The 14,083-nt window shown below is 36.6% G+C and overlaps 1 protein-coding gene across 4 annotated transcripts in view; it reads right to left on the bottom strand.

Annotated features, from left to right (window-relative positions):
* Positions 1-14,083, bottom strand: part of LOC133041596 (protein argonaute-3) — a 113,995-nt gene that overhangs the window by 99,146 nt on the left and 766 nt on the right. Inside the window, exons 2-3 of one of the 4 annotated variants that reach the window (XM_061122410.1) lie at positions 13,847-13,913; positions 11,222-11,313 (exon numbers count right to left, since the gene is read on the bottom strand). The exons of 1 other annotated variant lie outside the window; for it this stretch is intronic. The gene's annotated coding sequence lies outside the window, so the exon portion shown is untranslated. Of the gene's footprint in view, positions 1-11,221; positions 11,314-13,846; positions 14,036-14,083 lie in introns of all 4 variants that reach the window. 2 more of the 4 variants (XM_061122409.1, XM_061122411.1) reach the window with 2 other exon arrangements.

The raw sequence follows: 14,083 nt of genomic DNA on the forward strand, positions 1-14,083 counted from the left end.
CTATCACTAGATTTCTTTCTCTTCTATGCCCTCTCTAGCATTAGGCATTAAAACTTTTGAAAATCTTTTATGTGTTCAGTTCAGTCGCTCAGTCGTGTCCGACTCTTTGCGACCCCATGAATCGCAGCACGCCAGGCCTCCTTGTCCATCACCAACTCCCGGAGTTCACTCAAACTCATGCCCATCAAGTCGGTGATGCCATCCAGCCATCTCATCCTCTGTCATCCCCTTCTCCTCCTGCCCCCAATCCCTCCAAGCATCAGGGTCTTTTCCAACGAGTCAACTCTTCGCGTGAGGTGGCCAAAGTACTGGAGTTTCAGCTTCAGCATCAGTCCTTCCAGTGAACACCCAGGACTGATCTCCTTCAGGATGGACTGGTTGGATCTCCTTGCAGTCCAAGGGACTCTCGAGAGTCTTCTCCAACACCACACTTCAAAAGCATCAATTTTTCAGCGCTCAGCTTTCTTCACAGTCCAACTCTCACATCCATACATGACCACTGGAAAAACCATAGCCTTGACCAGACGGACCTTTGTTGGCAAAGTAATGTCTCTGCTTTTTAATATGCTATCTAGGTTGGTCATAACTTTCCTTCCAAGGAGTAAGCATCTTTCAATTTCATGGCTGCAGTCACCATTTGCAGTGATTTTGGAGCCCACAAAAATACAGTCTGACACTGTTTCCACTGTCTCCCCATCTATTTCCCATGAGGTGATGGGACCAGATGCCATGATCTTTAGTTTTCTGAATGTTAAGCTTTAAGCCAACTTTTTCACTCTCCTCTTTCACTTTCATCAAGAGGCTTTTTAGTTCCTCTTCACTTTCTGCCATAAGGGTGGTGTCATGTGCATATCTGAGGTTATTGATATTTCTCCCAGCAATCTTGATTCCAGCTTGTGCTTCTTCCAGCCCAGCGTTTCTCATGATGGACTCTGATCATGTGTCACAAAAAAAAAACACCTTCTGCTGTTTTATTTACATATGATAACCATCAAGATTGGCTTAAAAATGTTTTATTATTCTATATTCATTTCTCTCATGAAACTCATTGCACCCACAATTTTTCAAAAAAAGAATCAGAAATATAAAAGGTCATTTATCTATTGTATTTATTGAACAAGTATTATGTTCGAGGTTTTATAGATACATGAATTAATAAGTCACAATTACTTTACTGAAGTAGTTCACAATATAATGGGGGATATCCCCAAATTACAATAATAATAACAGAAACATATATAGAACATTACATATGTGATATACATTTGGTGATTTCTTACAAGTTTTGAATCAGGTACTATATTACACTGAGGAAACTGAAGCACAAGGAGATTAAAAAAAACATGTTCACAGGAAGAAAGTGGCAAAGCTAGGATTTGCAAATAAGTAGTCTGATTTCAGAGCCTGCAGTTTTCATCAGTACATTACACTACAAACTAACATTTGCTGAAAGTCTATCATTCATCAAGTCATTTATTTCCTGACTCATATATGTGTTCAACAAATATTTACCGTATATTAAGTGCCAGGCATTGTTTAGGTGAATAATAATTTTAATAAATATGATAAAGACCTGATCCTCATGAAGATTTTACAGGGGTGGGAGGATATATTATACTATATTTCTATTCTGCCAGTTAGGTAATAATAACTGCTATAAAAAATGTGTGTGTGTGTGTGTGTGTGTGCTCAGTTGCTCAGTTGTGTCTGGCTCTTCACAGCCCCATGGACTATAGCCCACCAGGCTTCTCTGCCCATGGAAGCTATACAAAATAAGATGGGTTAAAGGGATAGAGAGTACATGTGTGGTAAGGGGTAGCTAGCCATATTAGGTTTGTCAAAAAAGTCCTCTTTGAAAAGGCGACAAGTAGGCAGAAAACCAGACAGTCAATACTGAAATCAGATTGATTATATTCTTTGCAGCCGCAGATGGAGAAGCTCTATACAGTCAGCAAAAACAAGACCAGGAGCTGACTGTGACTCAGATCATAAACTCATTGGCAAATTCAGACTTAAATTGAAGAAAGTAGGGAAAACCACTAGACCATCTAGGTATGACCTAAATCAAATCCCTTGTGATTATACATTGGAAGTGACAAATAGATTCAAGGGATTAGATCTGATAGACAAAGTGCCTGAAGAACTATGGATGGAGGTTCTTAACACTGTACCGGAGGCGGTGATCAAAACCATCCCCAAGAAAAAGAAATGCAAAAAGGCAAAATGGTTGTCTGAGGAGGCCTTACAAATAGCTGAGACACTAAGAGAAGAGAAAGGCAAAGAAGAAAAGGAAACATATATCCATCTGAACGCAGGGTTCCAAAGAATAGCAAGGAATAAGTAAGCCTTCCTCAGTGATCAATGCAAAGAAATAGAAGAAAACAATAGAATGGGAAAGACTAGAGATCTCAAGAAAATTAGATACCAAGGGAACATTTCATGCAAAGATGGGCTCGATAAAGGACAAAAACAATATGGACCTAACAGAAGCAGAAGATATTAAGAAGAGGTGGCAAGAACACACAGAAAAACTATACAAAAAAGATCTTAATGACCTAGATAAGCAGGATGGTGTGATCACTCACCGAGAGCCAGACATCCTAGAGTGCAAAGTCAAGTGGGCCTTAGGAAGCACTACGATGAACAAAGCTAGTGGAGGTGATGGAATTCCAGTTGAGCTATTTCAAATCCTTAAAGATGATGCTGTGAAAGTGCTGTACTCAATATGCCAGCAAATTTGGAAAACTCAGCAGTGGCCACAGGACTGGAAAAGGTCAGTTTTCATTCCAATCCCAAAGAAAGGCAATCCCAAAGAATGCTCAAACTACCACACAATTGCACTCATCTCACACCCGAGCAAAGTAATCCTCAAAATTCTCCATGCCAGGCTTCAACAGTACATGACCAGTGAACTTCCAGATGCTCAAGCCAGATTTAGAAAAGGCAGAGGAATCAGAGATCAACTGCTAACATCCACTGGATCATTAAAAAAGCAAGAGAATTCCAGAAAACATCTATTTCTGCTTTATTGACTATGCTAAAGGCTTTGACTGTGTGGATTACAACAAACTATGGACAATTCTTCAAGAGATGGGAATACCAGACCACCTGACCTGCCTCCTGAGAAACCTGTATGCAGGTCAGGAAGCAACAGTTAGAACTGGACATGGAACAACAGACTGGTTCAAAATTGGGAAAGGAGTACGTCAAGGCTGTACACTGTCACCCTGCTTATTTAACTTATATGCAGAGGACATCATGCAAAATACTGGGGTGGATGAAGCAGAAGCCAGAATCAAGATTGCCAGGAGAAATATCAATAACCTCAGATATGCAGATGACACCACCCTTATGGCAGAAAGCAAAATGGAACTAAAGAGTCTCTTGATGAAAGTGAAAGAGGACAGTGAAAAAGCTGGCTTAAAACTCAACATTCAAAAAACTAGGATCATGGCATCCAGTCCCATCACCTCATGGCAAATAGATGGGAGAACAGTGGAAACAGTGACATACTTTATTTTCTTGGGCTCCAAAATCACTGCAGATGGTTGACTGTAGCCATGAAATTAAAAGACGCTTGCTCCTTGGAAGAAAAGCTATGACAAACCTAGAAAGCATATTAAAAAACAGAGATATTACTTTACCAACAAAGGTCTGTCTAGTCAAAGCTATGGTTTTTCCAGTAGTCATGTATGGATGTGAGGGTTGAACTATAAAGAAGCTCGGTGCTGAAGAATTGATGCTTTAGAACTGCAGTGTTGGAAAAGACTCTTGAGTGTCCCTTGGACTTCAAGATCAAACCAGTCAATCCTCAAGGAAATCAGTTCTGAATATTCATTAGAAGGACTAATGCTGAAACTGAAGCTCCAATACTTTGGCCACCTGATATGAAGAACTGACTCATTTGAAAAGACCCTGATGCTGGGAAAGATGGAAGGCAGGAGGAGAAGTGGGTGACAGAGGATAAGATGGTTGGATGGCATCAGTGACTCGATGGACATGAGTTTGAGCAAGCTCTGAGAGTTCGTGTTGGACAGGGAGGCCTGGTGTGCTGCAGTCAATGGGGTTGCAAAGAGTTGGACATGACTGTGCGACTGAACTGAACTGAAGCAGAAAACGCAAGTGAGAGAAAAAGTCATGTATTATAGATAGCTGAAAGAGTATTCCAGGCAAAGGAAAAATCAAGTATAAAGCAAGAAACTTGCCTGGTGTTCAATGAACAGCAAACAGACCTCTCTGCCTGAAGCAAAGTGAATAAGACAGAATGGTAAGAGATGAGGTCAGAAAGATAATGGAAGAGCAGATCACACAGGATTTGCAAGCCATGATGAGGTCTTTGGATCTGATTATGAGATATGAGAAATCAACAATGGGTTCTGAATCTAGAAGCATTATGATCTGACGTAAACTTTTCTAAACAATCACACTAACTGCTGTCTGAAAAACTATGTGTAAAAGCACAAGCAGAGTGAACAGTTAGTAGGCCAGTCGACTTTCCAGGCAAAAGATAATGTTGGCTAGGGCAGCAGTGGTAGCAGCTATGGGAATGATGTCAATGTGGAAAATATTTAGACAAGAGACCTAGTGGGAACTGCTAATGGATTAGGTGTGGGGTATGAAAGAAAAGAGCTCTAAAGGCTTTTTGGTCTAAGCAACTAAAAGAATTTGAAATGTCACATACTGATAGGAAAGACTCAGGAATAATAGAAAGTTTTGAGAAGAAATCAAGAGGATTTTTAGGACACTTTAAGAGGTATAGACTGGAGATGTAGATATGACAGTCCTTGACATATTAGTGGCTTTTGAAACCACTAAACCAGAGGTGATCACCCAAACTGTGGCAGGGTACAGAAGAATATTAATAAATCCTGAGAAACTCCCAATGTTTAGAGACTGGGGAGATGAAGATGAAACAGCAAAGGAAGAAAAAAAGTGATAGCCAATAAAGTTGGAGACGGACCTAGAGAATGTGGTAGCCAGGAAGACAAGTGGAAAAGCAGTGTTTCAAGAAGGAAGCAATATAGTCAAATATGGTTGAAGAGACAAAATTAAGATTTGGGAACTGACCAGTGGATTTAACTGACTTCCCTGGTGGCTCAGGTGGTAAAGAATCCGCCTGCAATGTGGGAGACCTGGGTTCAATCCCTTGGTTGGGAAGATCCCCTGGAGAAGTGAAGAGCTACCCACTTCTGTATTCTGGCCTAGAAAATTCCACAGAGGAACGTGGCAGGTTACAGTCCATGGGGTTGTAAAGAGTCAGACACGACTGAGTGACTTTCACTGGACTTAACAAATAATTTGTTGATTTTGATAAGAGCAATTTTAGCAAAGTGCTGGGAACAAAAACCTGACTACAGTTAAATTCAAAAAGAATGCTCTGGGGGGACTTCCCTGGTGGTCCAGTGTTTAAGATTCCATGTTCTACTGTGTGGAGGTTCAAGGAACTAACACCTCACATGCCACAAGGCGTGGGCAGAAAGAAAGGAAAAGAAAAAAAGAATGTCCTGAATCTGATCAAGCTTTCAGATCCTGGTTCAAAATTAAGAAAGGAGTACATCAAGGCTGTATATTGTCCCCCTGCTTATTTAACTTAAATGCCAAGTACATCATGCGAAATGTTGGACTAGATGAATCACAAGCTGGAATCAAGACTGCAGGGGAGAAATATCAACAACCTCAGATATGCAGATGATACCACCCTATAGCAGAAACCAAAGAGGAACTAAAGAGCCTCTTGATGAAGGTGGAAGAGAAAAGCGAAAAAAATGGCTTAAAACTCAACATTCAAAAAGCAAAGATCATGGAACCTGGTCCCACCACTTTATGGCAAATAATGGGGGAAACAATGGAAACAGTGGCAGATTTTATTTCTGGGGGCTCCAAAATCACTGTGGACAGTGACTGCAGCCACAATACTGAAAGGTTCTTACCTTCTGGAAGAAAAGCTGTGACAAACCTAGACAGCATTTTAAAAAGCAGACATATCACTTTGCCAACAAAGGTCTGTATAGTCAAAGCTATGGTTTTTCCAGTAGTCATGTATGGATGTGAGAGGTGGACCATAAAGAAGGCTGAATGCCGAAGAATTGATGCTTTTGAACTGTAGTGTTGGAGAAGACTCTTGAGAGTCCCTTGGAAAGCAAGGAAATCAAACCAGTTAATCCTAAAGGAAATCAACCCTGACTATTCATCAGGAGAACTAATGCTGAAGCTCCAATACTTTGGCCACCTGATGCGAAGAGCTGACTCATTCAAAAAGACCCTGATGCTGGGAAAGACTGAGGGCAGTAAAAGAAGGGAACAACAGAGGATGAGATGATTGGGTGACATCATTGACTCAATGGACATGAGTTTGAGCAAACTCTGGGAGATAGTGAAGGACAGGGGAGTCTGGCGTGCTGCCGCAAAGAGTTAAACTCGACTTAGCGACTGAACAACAACAAAGGTTTACAGTAAACTTGGAGAAACATGTTAAATTATACCATGAAGACAGAACTAGCCAAATCCAGACTGTGAGTAAGTCTAAAAGATCAAACAATCTATAAACTGTAAAGGGGGAAAGGGTAGAAACCTTACAAAATAAAAGATACTTAAAATATATATCAATCATTTACAATGTGGGAAATTTATTTGGATCCTGATTCAAAAGTGAAATATATTTTAAAAAGGCAAACTGTTAAGAAAAAAAAGTATAATATCTGAGACAAGCTGAAATTTGAACACTGACTAGATATTTGATATAAATGATTTTTATTATTATCCTGCTGTAATAACAGTACGTCGACTTATTTAAAGAGTATGTATCTCTCATTTTTTTGGCTGCATCTCACAGCTTGTGGGACCTTAGTTCCCCAACCAGGTAATGAACCCACGTGCCCCACAGCGGAAGCCCAGAATCTTAATCACCAGGGAGGATCCCTCTCTCTCTTTTTTTAAAGAAAAATTTATTTATTTGTTTTTGGCTGTGCTGGGTCTTCATTGCTTTGTGCTGGCTTTCTCTAGTTGGGTGAGCAGAAGACATTCTTAGTTGCAGTGCACGGGTTTCTCATTTTGCTGGCTTTTCTTGTTGCAGAGCACGGGCTCTCGGCGTGCAGGTTTCAGCAGTGGCAGGTCCTGGGCTCTAGAGCACGGGCTCAGTGGTTGTGGAGCACGGGCTTAGTTGCTCCGCAGCCTGTGGAATCTTCCCATAACAGGATTTGAACCTGTGTCCCCTGCACTGGCAGGCATATTCTTTACCACTGAGCCACCAGGGAAGTCCCCTATATCTCTTATAGATATACTTAGTAGATGTTTATAAATGAAATATTATGCCCAGAATATACTTCAAAAAATACAGGAGAGAGGAAAGTAGAATGGACATGATTGGATACGGGTTGATGAATGTTGGGTTTGGGTGATGGGTATATGGGAGTTTATTACAGTTCTGCCTATACACCTTCAATCTTCTATAGTAAAATGTCTTACAAATTAGGAAGTGAGGAATGTTATTTCCTTTGCATACTGAATCTCCTCTTTACTATGCCATTTTAGAGAAAAGGAAATTTAGGTTAAGGAAGATTAAATGTAGTACCCAAAATCACAGTTAATTCCTTTTAACAGACTTTATTTTTTAGAGTGGTTGTGGGTTCACAGTAAAACAGCAAAAGGCAGAGATGGCCCATATGCCTCCTACCCCATGTATGCACAGCCTCCCAAACTATCAATATCCCCACACCAGAGTGGTACACTTGTTACAGTAGATGAACCTGCAATGGCACATCATTATGATGTTAATTTGAGAACCAGGATTTATCTCCAAAACCTATGCTTTCTACACTATGAAGTCAAGTCACTCAGTCATGTCCGACTCTTTGCAACCCCATGAACTGTAGCCTACCAGGCTCCTCTGTCCATGGGATTTTCCAGGCAAGAATACTGGATCCAGGAGATCTTCTCCACCCAGGTATTGAACCCGGGTCTCCCGCATTGTAGACAAGACGCTTTACCGTCTGAGCCACCAGGAAAGTCCTTCTACACTATATTACACTGTCAATTTTATTCTCTGTTATCATTATTTTGCTTGATACTTTTTATACAAACTGGTAAAAATCAAAATTCTGTTTCATGAATAAGCAATGTAACCGAACTTTACTGACTATAAAATCATCAAATCATAGTATTAAAAAAAAGTTAATGTATATTAATGGAAGAAGTAATTCTGTCAATACAATAAACTTCCACTGAAGCATATTTTAGTTGTTTAACAAATATATGTATTGTCCACTAGACTTGAAAATGTAATTACATAGAAATAAAAAGCACTATCAGGAATTTCTACCTCAAACTTTTCTTTTGGTAGCTATATCAAGTATTGGCTAAATAACAACTAACCACATAAACCTCAAACTATACACTTTCAAAGCATATGTGTGTGGTGTTCACTGACCTAACAATTTAACACATTCTACTTGTGAATCCAAAGCTAAATTACAGCCTACAGCAAATGTGACTGATGAAAAATAAGCAATGAACAACAACAAAAAAATAAAAATAAGCAATGAACAAATTAGAATCAACTATAGCCTATTATCAAATTATGGATTTTCACTGGGAACTTTTACTTCCATATTCATGGGATATCTCATTTTAACAATTCTACTTCTAGGAATTTATCCTAAAGCAATCACTGGACCACCATACAAAGATGTATATATTAGGACACTTACCAAAGTTTCAGTTAAAATTTTATTTAAAAAATGGAAAAAATCTAAATGCCATCAGTTAAGACTGACTAATAATATAAAATTAAATGCTAAAATTCCTTGGTGGTCTATTGGTTAAGACTCTGTGCTTTTACTGCCAAAGGTTCAATCCCTGGCCTAGGAACTATGAACCCATAAGCCAAATGGCATGGTAAAAAATAATAATAAAAAATTTAAAAATTAAATGCTACACATTAGTAAAAATGATACTGCTACATATAATATATAAGTAATGATAAGGAAAAAAATGTATAGTTTGAGGTTTATGTGGTTAGTTGTTATTTAGCCAATACTTGATATAGCCACCAAAAGAAAAAATTAACCATGGTTTTCTCTGGATTATGAGATCATATTTTCATTTCTATTCTAGATTTTCCTATACTGTTTGCTTTTTAAAAACCAGTAAACGTATATTTTTACAATCAGGAAAAATTTTCTACTTTTGTTTTGAAAAAATAAATACATTGTGTTGACTTCAAAACTTGACATAAATAAATGTCTGTTTACTAGTTAAATCCACAAGGCATGAGATTTTAGTAACTTCCTATCGACTAATTCTACCTAGTTTTTCAATGAACCTGTACAAACACAGTGTACTCATATCAGATTACATTTATTACATTCACTGTAGCTAAATCGGCACTCTAGAACATTCAGACTGTTCAGGGTTAAATTTCTCAGATGCCATATGGGGAACCATTTTTTCAAAGACATTCCCCCACCACGCCCTGCCCCCCACCTTCAGAAAATAAACAGTCCATGCACTATGGAAACGCCTTGAGATTTATTTTATAATTAAAGTTTGGGTAACTTTTGAAAAACTTATTATCACCCAAGCAAAAATTTAGAAAAATCTGAGTAATTTTATGTCAAATATACAGATAGATACCAAGTCCCAATTCCGAAGCTAGAAGTGTCTTCAAACAAAAGGACTTCATTGCTAAGATATAAGCCTATTTTGCAATCTATTCTTCAACTTTTTTAAAATTCAGAGATACACTACTGAACTTCTGCTGTCAGATTTAGAAATCAGTTAAAATATCCAATATTGGTAATGACTCAAAAGCAGCATTATGTAAGCCTAGAATTGAGAACATTTTCTTGCAAAAATGAAAAATACAAAAATACCCATGTCTATATTCTATAGATTTATTCTGATTTCTCAAGAACTTAATAATTTAGAAATAATGCAGGAAAAACTGGCTGATATAAAACAAAGAATTCTTCCCTATGATTTCATTAAACTAACATTCTAGATTAATGTATATAATATTTTATTGCAACCCAAATCACAAAGAGCCCACATTTAAGATATAAGAGAAAGAATCAGTTGTGTGACAAGATTTTGCTAAATCTCAACAGTCTTTTTTTTTTTTTTAAAGCAATGGGTAGCCAACAAATGTCATTAATATTAAAAACACAGATAATGGCAGAAAACTACAGAAATTCCAAACACAGAAAGGCTGTTCATGTATCCTAACAGCATAACCACTATGGCTGAAACACCACACAATATTCTTTCTCACATCTGTTTTGTTAATGAGCCAAGAATGAGGGTCTATTGAGTATCCCAGACAACTGAATGAGAAGCAGGAATGTCTGGTGAATGCTGTTCATCCCAACAAACCAAGACTAAACAGGTTTGGAAAGAATACTTTTCTTAAATAAATTATCTTTTTAGTTTTACCTTCCTGAAAACAGATCACTTGTCTTTTCCTCCCAATCCATTAAAACAAAACAAAACTACACATAAATTAGTTAAAATCCCAGTTTTAAGTATTATAAGAGAAAACATATTATTTATTTTTCCAGATTTATATAGTTATTTATTGACTTTCAACTATGTAACATGACAATGCAGCCTTCTTTTTTTTCTTTTTTAAAAAATTTTACTGGGGTACACTTGCTTTACAAGACTACAACTTTGTTTTAGATTATGAAATATTTAATTCATCTTTCAGGGAGATCCTCAAATATTTTATTTAAGACTATGAAAACCAATGTGAAGATGACTGTGATAAAATAACACAGTATTTAATTAGAACCCAAGATTATGACAATTTGGCCAGAATTTTATCCTGAGGCAGGGGTTTTTCCATATACAACAGAGAACTTTTCCAGAAATGTCCCCTTTACAGGGCCTCTGGCCTCTCTGCATACTATCAGACCAGGCATATAGAAACAAACTAACGTAATGTTCCCACTGGAAAATAATAAATTAAGTCTAAATTATCAAATTATTACATACAATTCTCTGAAGGAGCAAAAACAGCATTTAGAAACTATTTTATTTATTCCAACCACTTTCCTAAATTACTTAGCTAAAAAACAAATCTTTAACACATTTATTAACTTGGAATTTGGTTTAAAACTTTAAAGAGTGATTATACCAAGGTGATGAAATCAAGGATAATTTTTAAAGTCTTATCATGTTAACTGGATTACATTTGAAGATTTCATATGTTTCCCATCCCCCTTACTTTTAAGTCTTTGTTTAGAAGAAAACAGTTGTTTCTTGTTTCCTTTTCAGTTTTCCCTCAGGGTGTTCCATCACTGTCAGAGGAATTAAATTCTAAAACAAAAATCAAAATAATCTTCTATATTTTTATAAGTCCCAACACCAGTCAAGAACAGCAAATACTAGGGAAAAAACATTACAATGGCCACTTCAGAGCAGTACTAGCTGAACTTTTCAATGTTTCTTCTAGACAGAGCAGCATTTTATCTTCTTCAAGACAAAACTCTACAAGTGAGAAAATCCATATAACAATAAAAATATTTCCCAAGCAATTAAAGAAATACTAAACTGAGAACCTAATGGCATTATATACTTCAGTACTTTGAATCCACAACTTTTATTCATCTTATTCAAACTTAGCTTCCATACAACCTTTGAAATTTGTTCTCAAATGACTTTTCTTGATTTTTATTACATAAGAAATGCAGAGTCCTAAAACAACTACACTCAAACGGGAAATCAAGAATATAACTAAGAAACACAGTCTATTCACTTTTGCAAGGCTGTATAAGACAACTACCAAACAAACTACTTTGTATTATCATTCATTTAAGATAACAGAAAATGTTTTTCTTCCATTGGTAGGTAAATACAACTCTCTCTGCCTTCAACACTAGTCTGATTTTACCTAAAAATACAGACTAGAATAGTGCAGTCCTACAAAATAGCTACCCAGGAGAACTGATAGCTCAATGAACATTTCTACTTCTTTTATTCCCACTTCATTTGGAATGAAAATATAACATATATAATCTTAGACCAGCTGTAATTAAAGCATAAAAGAGTTTCATCAGAAGTTCCCCTAACTAAGGAGTCCTAGGCACAGATGCCAAACTGATTATCATTATTTAAAAACCAATTGTGCCTGGCAGCTTTTTGGTTAAATCACAGAGTTCACACAGCACTAAGTCAGTACATTGTACAGGACACCCTTTAAAAAATCACTTAAAATATTAAATGCCTAAAAGAAGAATAGACAAATATTAACTTTTAGTGAAGAACGATCCACTAAGCAACACATATATAGAATTTGTATCTGAAGTCCTCTTATGTAAATAAATTTAAGTTTTCTATGTATCCACCTAACAACTAGAATTTAATACATTTTGCCATAAGCCAATTCCTGAGAATCCCCACGAAAAAGAAAAACTTAGAACAGAATTGGAGAGCCAAGATCCAACACTGACTCAATAGACTATCAGAGAACATATGCGTCTAAAATTTTCATCTGTCAAACTCTTGATTTTAAACTTAGTTGCACATTTTTCCCAACTATGCTTTTAATTTCACTTGCAGCATAACAATTACATGAAAAAAGTCTCAGGAAGAATGAAAATTCTGTTTTTGATGATGACACTCTTAAGTCAAATTATATAATCTTATTAAATTACAGTCAATCACGTATAAACTGCACTGAAGAATAAACTTTGTGCTCCAAGATGTCCAACCATATGGTTGATAAATCTAACTATACCTCCACAGATGTAAAGACAGTTAAACAGGTATATATTTCAGCAATGGCCCATGCAAGAAGAGCTAAAACTTATCTATAGCTCAAGAATTCATAGGAGAATTTACTGAATCATACTTGGCAAGTTGGATCCATTGGCTAGGTCATTTGACTTCAGAAGTATTTTCTAAAATGTTGTTCGTGTATTTGGGAGTAATTTCATATGAAAAACCCAAAGATGAAAAAGAAGAACACCTAATTTTTTTTTTTTTTTTTTTGGAAATTCAGGATAATTAGGAAAGTATTTAAATTCCATGCTTGTTTTCCAGGCTTAACAACAAACAATTATGTAAAAATTATGTATATCTCCCAAATCATCACATTCCCTAAATACTGTATTAGAAAACTGAAAAACAAAGAGAGGACAGTTTCGGAAATATACTAATCACTGATAAACCAGAGTAAAACTCTTCACAGTCTAGACAAACTTTCCCTTTTCAAGAAGACATGAAAAGGCAAAAAAAAAAAAAAAAGATGGAGCATGGAAGAGAAATGGTAGATATTGATTAGAGAAAATTCCATAAAATAGAAATTGTAATAAACCCTTCTCCCCAGCCCCTATCTACAACTTCTGTTTTTCGCATCTACTTGACAATTATACTACTTAATATAGTCAACAAAATCTTTATTGTCATTATGTCACTACTTTCTCATGTAAGTTTTTCTTATCTCATATTCAGCTGCCTTGCATCAACTGACAAAATGAGATGTGAAATTCGGGGACTTTTGGTATTATTAAGAAGACACCAACCACTTTATATTTTCAAAATTACTTTATAAATCTGTGACTGGATGAAGCATACTTCCAAATTTAACATACCAAATATGATCATTTGGAAAGCAAACTGTTATGTAACACCTACTTTATGTCCTTCAACTAATTACAGACCACAAAGAGTGCTTTTTCTTTTTAAAATATAAGCATTGCTTATGTTGCAATTTTTTCTAAAGACTATCATTTTTTCCCAAGGAGAGAAGCAGTTTTCTTAAATCCTAAATTTCCAAGAATAGGACAGCCAATTCTCTAGGGAATAAAGAATGAACAAATACATAATAGTAAGCAATTTTAAGATCTACCTCCTCACATAAGCAGTGATCCAGGCTGATATGACATTTCCAAGATCCTCAGGAACTGTATACCAAGCTGCCACGAACATCAGACGAGAACTCAGGGATGGAAGAAATGCCATCTTGCATTTGACGTTGCACTAACATCTATTTCAAACTCAATTCTCATCTGTTATCTTAATGTATCTTCACAACTACCTTAAGAGATAAATATGGGAGACGGCTGGCCACCCACTGTCTCTCCGG

This window comes from Dama dama, chromosome 20 (genome assembly GCF_033118175.1).
Source record: "Dama dama isolate Ldn47 chromosome 20, ASM3311817v1, whole genome shotgun sequence".
Taxonomy (NCBI): domain Eukaryota; kingdom Metazoa; phylum Chordata; class Mammalia; order Artiodactyla; family Cervidae; genus Dama; species Dama dama.